Below are 8,131 nucleotides of genomic sequence, written 5' to 3' on the forward strand. Positions count from 1 at the left end.
CGATCTCCTGACCTCGTGATCCGCCCGTCTCGGCCTCCCAAAGTGCTGGGATTACAGGCTTGAGCCACTGCGCCCGGCGGTTCCTACTTTTTTATGTTTCCCCTTTTCTGCCTTCTTTTGCCTTATTCCATTTTAATTTATCTATTGTAATTTTCACAATGTATCTTTTTACAATGTTTTGTAGTGGTTGCGCTAGGGATTATAAATACATACTAAACTATTAACGGTCTATTAAGAATTTGTATTTTAGCTCTTCCTAAGCTGGCGCTCGGTAAGTTCTCCCAGGAGAAGGCCATGTTCAGTTCGAAAGCCAAGATCGTGAAGCCCAATGGCGAGAAGCCGGACGAGTTCGAGTCTGGCATCTCCCAGGCTCTTCTGGAGCTGGAGATGAACTCAGAACTCAAGGCTCAGCTCAGGGAGTTGAATATTACGGCAGCTAAGGAAATTGAAGTTGGTGGTGGTCAGAAAGCTATCATTATCTTTGTTCCTGTTCCTCAACTGAAATCTTTCCAGAAAATCCAAGTCCGGCTAGTACGCGAATTGGAGAAAAAGCTCAGTGGGAAGCATGTTGTCTTTATCGCTCAGAGGAGAATTCTGCCTAAGCCAACTCGAAAAAGCCGTACAAAAAAATAAACAAAAGCGTCCTAGGAGCCGTACTCTGACAGCTGTGCACGATGTCATTCTTGAGGACTTGGTCTTCCCAAGCGAAATTGTGGGCAAGAGAATCTGCGTGAAACTAGATGGCAGCTGGCTCATAAAGGTCCATTTGGACAAAGCACAGCAGAACAATGTGGAACACAAGGTTGAAACTTCTTCTGGTGTCTATAAGAAGCTCACGGGCAAGGATGTTAATTTTGAATTCCCAGAGTTTCAATTGTAAACAAAAGTGACTAGATAAAATATATATTCACAGTTAAAAAAAAAAAAAAAAAAAAAAAAAAGAATTTTTATTTTACCACTTCAGTAGGAATATGGAAACATAACTATATAAATTCCTTTACATTCCCCCTTTACATCTACATATATTGAAAATCCTAACAATGTTATGTTCTTTGTTTTCAAGCATGGAATATACTTAATAGACCTCAAATGCAATAAAAATGTAACATAACTCAGATGTTGACCATTTTGTTGTTATTTGTTTATTCATGGTATTTTCTTCTGGTATAATTTCTGTTCTGTCTGAAGTACTTTTTTAAACAATTTTTTATTAAATAGCAGGCCTGCTGGCATTGAATTATTTTAGTTTTCCTTCATCTGAGAATATCTTTATTTCTCTTTCATTATGGAAGGATATTTTTGTTGGAGATAGAATTCTGGAATGACGGTTCTCTTTCCACACTGAAGAAAAATATGTTGTGACACCTGTCTGATCTCCATGGCTTATAATAAGAAATCCATAGTCATTCTCATATTTCTGCTCCTGTAGGTAATGTGTCTTTTTTAGTGAGTGACCATTTTCAAGAATTTTTCTTTGTATATAGTTTTCAGTATTGTCATTATGATGAATCTGAATATGAATTTCTTAGGATTGATTCTATTTGTAATTTACTTAACTTCCTAAATCTATGGTCTTATGTTTTCCACCAAATTTAGAACGTTTTTAGCTGTTACTTTTTCACATTTTTAAACCTCTAGATTCTGATCTCTCCTGGGACTTCAACAACATCATTGTTAAATATTTACTGTTGCTCCACATTTCCATGAAGCTCTGTTCATTTTTTAAAAACATTTTTTCTACCTTTTAAGATTAGACAATGTCTATTGATCTACCTTCAAGTTTTTTGGCTCTTTCCTCTGTCATTTTCATTCTGCTTTTTAATCTATCCAGTGAGCTTTTAATCTGGGTTACTGAATTTTTCAGCTCAGAAACTTCCATTTGATTCTTCTTTGTCTCTTTTATTTATTTGTGGATACTTCGTATCTTAGTATTTGTTTCAAGACTTTGTGATGGCTTTTTTGAACATTCTTGTAAAAGGTATTTTAAAGCCTTTCGCATCTGTGTTGGTGTCTTTGCTGTCTATTGATTGTATTTTACCATGTCATTTTAGATTATTTTTTCTTCGTAATCCAAGTAATTTTGGATTATATACTGGGCATTTTGAATATTGTGGGACTGACTCTTGTTTAAATCTCACAGAGAAAGTTGATGTTTTTTGGTTCAGTAGGCAATTGACTGGTTTGGCTCAGACTACATGTATCAACCCATCTTTTGTAAGCTATTTCCAAAGCCAGTTTAATTTCCAAAGTTGTTGCAATGTTATTCAAATTTGTTTTATGTGTACATCATTCACTGTTCCATGTGGGACCTGAAAGGAAATTGATCCATTAACTCAGTTGGCAAACCTTTTGTATACTACTAATGATAGATCCAGGCATGCTCAGGTTGACAGTGACTCCAGGAGTTAATGAAACATTTCACTTTTTTTTTTTCCTTCCTTCTCTACTGTTTTCTTGGAACTTTCTGGTTTCCACAGGCTCTAGTTTTTGGTTCTTTGGCCAGAAATTGTCCACTTCTATTATTGTGCCAAGTCTGAGGCCATGTGGTAGGAGGACAGGGAGAAGAGGAAAAAAGCAATGGATTTGTCCTCACCCTTTTGAAGACACAGCTCTACCAAATGGAAAGGAAGGTTTCCCTCCCTGGAGTTCTATACCCTACTGATTCCTGTTGCTGGCCACTACTGCTACTGCTGCTGTGGTACCAATGAATTGCCTGGGGGATAAGTCATGAGCGAATACAGGAAAAATGAAAGAAAAATAACCGCTTGGCTGATTTCCTCTACTTTCTCTGAGATCTGGCAGTTTCCTTCCCTGTTCCCTGAGCCAGGCTTCTCTTAAAGCTCACTCTTTACCACAATGTTCACTTTTGGGTTTTTGGCTGCCTTGAGTTCAGGTCAAGGATACTAAAGGGAAAAAATGTAAACTCACACAGGCTTAGTGATGATTAGAATTTTGGTATCTTTTCTTTATCCACATATTGCTATTTTCTTTTCAGACTCCTCATAGTCCAGTACATTCAATCTGCCTAGGTTTTATAGTTACGTAAAGTGAGAAAGACGGGATGGGATGGGATGTGTTTACTTTATTTTACCCAGAACCAGAGCCCCTAACTTAGAATTCTTAAACATAAGCAACAGAAGCTGACTCTGGTTGCTAAAGAAGAAAAGCTTTTAAAAGGTTATTGGGTAATTTCCAGAAGTTTTGAGAGTGTTAAGAACTAGCCAGAAAGCTATATTTTAGGGATAATTCTGTTAACCCTGTCACAGATCCTGCTGGATCAGGGAACACCTGCTACAAGAACAAAGCTGGCATTTACCAGAAACTCAGCTTTCTCACAACAGCCACACCATCAGCAGTGAGTCTATCTCCGAAGCCAGAACTCAAACAAACATTCATTTTAGCCTGAAATGCTTTCTTACTGAAGTCACTCACATCTAAATCAAAGTCTCTTATAGGTGGGTTTAATTTGTGCAATCCAAGTCATATACTTATATTTTTAACAGTGAAAGTGTGCCATAGAAGTGAGTTCTATGGGTTCTACTTCATGGAGGAAAATCCCCCAAGCATAGTCAGGGTATTCAAAAGGTATTGGGCAACCAAGAAACAAAAAACATAAAACAACATAAAAAACAAAAAAAAAATTAAAAAAATCTGTTGCATTTAGAGTATATTGTATAAGAAATGTCAGTCCTGATTTATTTACTAATAATATGTGATCTATCATGCTAGGAAAAGCATTCATTTGTTCGTATACATAGAAAGTTCAGTAAAATTAACCGGTATATTTATGTGTTTTTATTGTGGCATTGAACATTGGTAGATAAGGAAAATATTTTATAGATAATGTTCTCTCTAGTTGTGCTTAGAATTTATAATGTTATATACATTTCCTTTTTATGATTCTGTCCTATAAACAAAGAACTACCACCAAAAACAAAGCACAAACTGGCTTATTTATGTCTTAATGTGTAGAGTACAGAACACAGAGTACAGAAAAAGCCTCCTTTGTATTGTTTCTTGTCACTTACTAGCTGAGTAGGCTTGGATAAATTACTTAGCTTCTCTGCAACCAGGATTCTTATCTTTGAAATGAGGGTGATAATATCTGTTCCAATCCTATAGAATTACTGAGAGGATTAAATGAGGTAAATGTGAACACTGGTACATAGTAAACACTTGGTAACTTCAGCTATGCTTAGTATTATTAATTTTTTAATATGTCAATAAAATAAAGTCATTTATTTTTGCCCTCTAAGATAATCAAAAGTATCTTCAATATGGAGTAGAATGAAAATTAGTTGTTACAACTAGTGAATATTTTGTGATTTGTAATGCAATCTTTGCAAGAGATTCGTAAATTAAAGGACTTCTCAACACTAAATATTGTCCACCTTCTTGTATGTGATGGACTTAGAAGGTAATTAGAATCTGGGATATCTCTACTGGAAACCCACTTACGCTTCTTTTCAAACATAAGATACAATGCTCTTCAAAGTTAAGAAGGCCGGGCAAAGGTCAATGGAAACTCATGACTTTTATAACCTAGTCTGTTTAAGAACATGATGTGCAGGAGCCCAAACTTTTGAAAAAAAAATAAAAGATTGTGAATGTTTCTTGGCTTCTACGTATAACGTTGTAAAATAGACTCAATTGCAATGTCTTTCGGTACTCTCCTCCCATGTCTGGTTAAGGGATGTTCCATGCAGTTTTGGCAGATGATGTGTCCAAAAATTTTGAAATGTTTAACTGGCGCAGCTTTCTAAACTGGCTGCTACCCATGCAGTAGGATTTGTTTCCTTTTGGTATAAATCAAACATTTAAGATGATAGCTCAGAGAAAATAATTTGAGTTTTATTGCTTTGGAAAGAATATTTGTGTGAGTCCTTCATGCTCCGTTAGCTAGAAAATATTAGAGTAAAATAAATGAGTCCTGCTATGAATCTATGATAATTTGTGGCCTGGTCTCTCATAATAAAAAAATAAAAACTCTAATCTTTACAAGGCTTTAACATGTAATATTAGATGCAATAATATGTAATTTTTTTTTCTTTGACATGGCAAGGAGTGGGAAAGAAAATATAACTGCTTTTGCTTAAGGTCATTGCCTACCCTGACTTTAACTTGGGCACTTCACAAAGTACAGTAACTGATTTCTGAAACTTGAGTGGATAAAAATGTGGTTTTCCTTGAAGAGGGTTAACTGATTACTGAGTACCCTGTGGGTTAATTCTTGAAATGGGAGACTGTTTCTGGCATATAGTCCTGTTTAGTTAATGCTGTTTCTAAGCTCTATTTATAAAATTATTTGCATGGCTGGATCATGCTAGTTCCATTACTTTTTAGCATACAATTGGGACTTTAGTGTCCACACTTGATTCAGAACCAAAAAAAAGAGGGTTTATAGAAGTACATTCCTGTAGGGGAAAAGCTTGTGAGCTGAAAAGTTATGAGCATAGGGATTCCTCTCCTCTGCCTCTCTCTGTTACTTCATTCTCAGAAGCTTATGTTCTAGTCAAGGGAACCATAGTTTTTTTACGGTTATTGTGAGACAATATGTGGCCCTTCCTGTAGGTTTCAGTTGTATAACTAATAATTCATCAATTTGTCCAACTTTATAGTAGGTATATCATTTTATCTTTATTATATAACATAACTTAGAGTTCAGAAAAATAAATGTTTCAAGAGACATTTCATCTACTTATCTTGAGAAATTTTAGAATAGACTGTATTGAGGACTTTCAGCAATAATTTAAATAATTTCCTCATGTAACTAGCTCAGTTAACATAAAGGTATTTTGTACCATAGTAGAGATTTGAGACAGATGACTTTGCAGTAATGTTTTAATTCCAGTTAAAAGCCCAAGAGAATTTTCCAACAAGAATAAAAAGAAAGGCTTGGGCTGGCCTTGGGTGAAGAAGCAATTTCAACAGCTGGACAGTTGTGGGGTGGGGAAGGAGGCAGATAAGGTACTTAGTGAAACTACCAAGAGAGGGAGTACCACTTGTTTCAGCATTGGAATCTCTTCCTAATCTTATATTCCCCAATGAACTGTAATCCTACTAACATGTCCCTTTAAAACATAAAAGAACAGCCTAATTAAGAAAATGTGTGCACTTAAATTACCTTGTGTCTTCCCTGATGAATGAAAACTTATAAATGACTCAACAAGGGAGTATATTCCTACTTTATAGTCACACCCTTATTTGGGATAAAATAACATTACGTAACTTGATTATCTATTGTAGTCTTCAGAATCTACTTTAAAATATACTTGCCTGCCCACCAATGACAACAAAAAGTTTGCCCATGAAGATAATTTCAAAATTTTCTTGCTTTATTGAGATACATGTCTATCCTGTTAACATAAACATATAAAAATACGTAGGTTGTAGGCATATTCTAAGCAGGGAGGGGAAATAATTCCTATTCCTTAGTAATTGTACTCTTGTATAAACTCCTTCTCCTTGAATATGTGCTGAACCTGTTGACTCACTTCTAATAAATTGTACAGGGTAGAAGTGATGGTATACTGCTTCCGAGTTTGGCTCATAAAGAGATCATGAATTTTCCTGTCTCTCCCTTTCTTTTTCTTTCTCTCTCTCCCTACCTCACTCTCACTCTATGTCTGATCCCTCATTCTAGGAGAGGCCAGCTGCCATGTAGTGAGGATTTGCCATATGTGCGAAGAGGCCAAAGGAGCAAAGGACTGAGGGCTGCCAATGATTGTGTGAGTGAGCTTGGAAGTGTATCCTTTAGCCCTAGCAAAGTTTCAAGATGACGGCAGCCTGACTAACAAATTGAATGCATCTCATGAGAGACCTTGAGCCAAAGGCATTCAGCTAAGCCTTGTCCAGATTCCTGACCCACAGAAATTGTTAAATAATAAATGTTTATTGTTTTAAGGCCCTAAGTGTTGAGAAAGTTGACTACAAAGTAATAGATAGCTAAATCAAAATACTTAACTTTGACTTTAAAAATATGAATAGGATTTTACTTTATAGACATAGTTTTAATAGCATTTTTACTAAGGCATACATATATTATTAATCTCTTTATACATATGAAAATTGTACAGGGTAGAATTTCATATCCAGTCAAACTAAGCTTCTTCAACAAGGGAGAACTAAGATCTTTTTCAGATAAGCAAATAGTAAGGCAGTTTATTACTACCAGACCTGCCTTACAAGTGATCTTGCAAGGAGCACTAAATATGGAAAGACCATTACCAGCCAATACAGTAACATACTGAAATACACAGAACACTGACACTATGAAGCACCCACACAAACAAGCTCGCATAGTAACCAGTTAATAAAACAACAGAGTCAAACCCATACATTTCAATACTAACCTTGAATGTGAATAAGCTACATGCCCCATTTAAAAGGCACAGAATGACAGGCTGCACAAAAAAGCAAGACCCAATGGTATGCTGTCTTCAAGAGACCCATCTCACATGCAATGACATGCATAGGCTCAAAATAAAGAAATAAAGAATAACCTACCAAGCAAATAGAAATCAGAAAAATAGCAGAGATTGCAGTTGTAATTTAAGATAAAGCAGACTTTAAACCAACAAAGATCTAAACAGACAAAGAAGGGCATTATATAATGGTAAAGGGTTCAATTCAGCAAGAAGACCTAACTATCCTAAATATATACACCCAACACAGGAGCACCTAGATTCATAAAGCAAGTTCTCAGAGCTCTACAAAGAGACTTAGACTCCTACACAATAATAGTGAGAGACATCAACACTCCACTGACAGCAGTAGATCTCACTGAGGTAGAAAATTCACAAAAATATTCAGGACCTGAACCCAACATTGAACCAAATGGATCTGATAGAACTCTACAGAACTCTCCACCTAAAACAATAGAATATGCATTCTTCTGATCACCACATGGCACATATTCTAAAATCAACCACACATTGGATGTAAAGCAATCATCAGCAAATGCAAAAGAACTATAATTGTACCAAACACCACAGAGCAAAAAAAATGTAAATCAATACTAAAAGAATTTTCTCAAAAATATGCAATTACATGGAAATTAAACAATGTGTTCCTGATTGACTTTTGGGTAAATAATGGAATTAAGGTAGAAATTAAGAAGGCCTTTGAAACT

The 8,131-nt window shown here is 35.7% G+C and overlaps 1 pseudogene across 1 annotated transcript; it reads left to right on the top strand.

The window, feature by feature from the left end:
- Positions 1-283: 283 nt before the first annotated feature.
- On the top strand, positions 284-914 carry LOC104681596 (annotated as a pseudogene). The gene has a single exon (XR_750595.2). The product of XR_750595.2 is annotated as a 40S ribosomal protein S7 pseudogene (transcript).
- The last annotated feature ends 7,217 nt before the right edge of the window (positions 915-8,131 follow it).

Source organism: Rhinopithecus roxellana, chromosome 4, assembly GCF_007565055.1.
Source record: "Rhinopithecus roxellana isolate Shanxi Qingling chromosome 4, ASM756505v1, whole genome shotgun sequence".
In the NCBI taxonomy this organism is placed as follows: Eukaryota; Metazoa; Chordata; class Mammalia; order Primates; family Cercopithecidae; genus Rhinopithecus; species Rhinopithecus roxellana.